Raw genomic sequence first — 3311 nt, 5'->3', positions numbered from 1 at the left:
CATTTACAGCTCCTTATTGTGATGATAAAGAGACTGTTGACCTGACAGCAGTTTTGTTTTTGTTTTATGTTCTGCTCAATTAAAATCAAACATTCCTTTGCCAGGTTGTTGAAATATAATTTCATGATCTGTAAAGCAGAATTCCTCAACATTTTCTTATTGCTGTTTATTTTAAATGCACGTCTCTAGCAGTGAATTTGGGAATGAATTTGAAACTGTTTGGGAAATTGCAGCTTCTCCAGGAGTACCTCTTCATTTAATGGGCCTTCATTCCTTCCCCAAACTATTTGAACTTGAATGTCCAAAAACCAGAATCCCATTTGTTGTAGTGAGCTGTGCCAGGAGCTGAGGATGATTGCTAAATATTATGTGGGGAGAAAGAGTGAGGTAGGTTTGGATCACTTTCAGTGCTTCAAAGATGTTGGGAAAAGCTCTGATTTCCTTAGTGCAGCTCATTGCTGGGAATTGCCTGCTAAGCAGTGTGTGGGTATCGATAACTTCAGCTCCTGTAAACCAATCACTTTGTTTTGCTAAATATTCATTCCATACCTGTTGCTCATCTTGCAGAAAAAGGCTGTTTTTTCTCTGTTTGGAGATCTGATCTATGAGTTCTCACAGGCATGTGCCTCACTGTTTTCTCACAAAATGTTTTATGAGGGGGAGGAGGTCCTGGCTCAGGGTTCCAAGGGAGGTGGGTGGTGGGTGCCACATCCATGGAATTGTTCCAGGCCAGGTTGAACAGGACTCTGAGCAACCTGAGCTGGTGGCAATGTCTCTGTTCACTGCAGGGGGTTGGACTGAATGAACCCTCTGTGACTCCACACCCTGAGTTCAGTTTGTGTGGGGTGTGGGGTCCAGCCCAGCACTGCAGAAGTGAATGGATCCACTCATGTGTTGTGTGTTATCTCTTGCTGATAACAAATTACATGGAGGTCTGCAGTGCATGGTAAAGCCTGACCTTTGCCCCCTGGGTACTATTGCAGAGCTCAGTCTGAGCTGATGTTTGGGGTCAAAAGGGATGGCAGTTTTGCCATCATCCTTCAGGATCATGGACCAGAAAGATGAAGATTCCCAGAACTAGCCCTGTGTTTGCAAAAGGTTACAAAGTGGTGTATTGTTGCAGTGTCTGGGAAAGCAAATGAAAGCTGAACAGGGAGGCAGTGGTGTAAAAACAGCAAGTGAAGTATTTGATAGCTGACTCATCATGATGACACTTTAGCAGCCTGGGTTGCAGAGTAGAGCCTGTGGTTTAGTTGTCTGATGTAAGCTTGGACTTTCATGCTGGAATTCCACCTAAAGTCAAACTCCAGCCCCAGAGCAGCTGGAACTCTCCTTCCACTGCAGGCCCTGAAGAGCTGGGCTGAAATTCGTTCTCAGATCATGCAGTGAAGCTTGATAAACTGATTGCTTTTTAAATGAAAAAAACCCCACTTAATATTTTTACATCCTGCTACTCAAAATGGTTCAAATACTGTAAATCTCTAATGGACAGAGTCAGAAGGAAAACTTCATTTCCTTTTTCATAACATGTGATGAACGACAGAAATCCTTAATATAGATTTGCTGTGTCTGTTAATTTCAATATTTATTCTTTGCTTGTTTCTCTCAGGTTCCCCTTTCTTAAACATTTACCAGGATTGGGAGCATTGTTATTTTTTTATTGTTTGGTTGAGTTTTTTTTTCTCAGTGCAAGAAGTCCTTGTCCCTTTGATTATTGATTCAGGATAGAAACAGAAGTAGATACACTTCCCTACCCAAACTACTGTATGATTCTCTTCTCCACACTTGGGAATCTTTCACCTTGTGCTCACATGTTGTAAGATTTATTGAGGAAGGAGGGTGATGGAAGGTACTGGTTACAGACTAAGTTATCATTGCAACAGTTCCCAAACAGAATGAAAATACAGAATTCCTACATAGTAATTTTGCCCTTCAGAGTTGCAGGAATCAAGCCTGTATTTTAGAAGAAGCCAGTTAATATTTTGTATTGTTTTCATCATCATTCACATTGAAGGAAGATGCTCTGCTGCTGCTGCTGATTTTCCTTTCACTCTGTTTTCACTTACCATGACATTTTTGTGGTAGTGTGTTTTGGTTTTGGGTGGGTTTTTTTTGTGGTTATGTTTATATGACTAATTTGTATGTGCCTTCTTCTTTGAGCCTCTTAGTGATATCTGCTTTGTAAAATCTCATCCAGCTCTTCAATATTTTCCCTAGGGAGTACAGGCAAGTGCAGGCACCTTTCATTTGAGATTGATAAGATTGGTCAGAGATACCCAGGGAAAACTTGGCAACTGCTCCTGTTTGCTCTGGCATTGATCCATGTATTGCTTAGGCTTTATTCCATATTTATCCGCAGCCCTTCATCACAATCTTGCTCAATCCTCTTGCACACCTGTCCTCACTGGAGCACTCTTGGGTCTTCAAACAATGGAAACATTCACAGCTCTCTTTTTTAATTGCATTTTGACTTGTAGGGGTCCTGAACTAGAAGCCCCAATGATGTCAAAGGTCCAAAAATCAAATTATGATCTTCAAAATCAGGCCTTTCATCTACCCAATAAATCATTTTCAAAGGTGGCTTAAGGTAACTTTAAAAGGCTTTTTACAATAGTGGAAATGTGTTTCTGAGTAAATGATAACTGTTGTGACTCCTGCTTTATTTCTTAATTCTCCTACTGAATTTTTGAGAATTGCTTCTTTTACTCCCATGGGCCAGGCATTGTACTTTGTGCTGTTAACCTTTAAACATAATTGCACTTTTTCCAAGGCAGAAAAAATGGTTTAATAGCAAATCTTTCCCTTGTTCTGGCTGACTGTATGAGGTTAAAGGTTTTTAAGTAATTCAGCCAATCATTGCACAAGTAGTACAGAGTCCATTTGTTGCATCATTAGAGACTTTTTAACATCTTTTAGCCTTCTGAGAATTCTATTTATTAACCTTGAATTATTGAAAAAAAGTGTGGCAACTGCTAATATTCAAATAAAGTTTGTTGTTCCCATACTCTCCTTTCCAAAAGCTGGTCTTTTATTTCAGGGTCTGAGTATATACTCACTGTAGTACTCACTTGAGACCAAGAACAGGCATTCTTACTAATTAATGGAAAGATATTGAATCACCCTTGAGAGGTGACAAAGTACCTGGACCAGCCTCTTCCACTGATTCACCTTCTGCCTGGCACAGCCAAACTCTGATCTAATCTTGGTTTAGCTGCAACAGCAACTTTTGGATTTAACCAAATGTCCATAGGGATTTATTTTACTTTTAGTTTACCTTTCTGTAGTATAATCTTAGTCCTGTATAGGTGGGG

The sequence above is a fragment of the Catharus ustulatus genome, chromosome 6, assembly GCF_009819885.2.
Source record: "Catharus ustulatus isolate bCatUst1 chromosome 6, bCatUst1.pri.v2, whole genome shotgun sequence".
Lineage (NCBI taxonomy): Eukaryota > Metazoa > Chordata > Aves > Passeriformes > Turdidae > Catharus > Catharus ustulatus.
The sequence above is the reverse complement of the archived record's forward strand: the minus strand, read 5'-3'. Positions refer to the sequence as shown.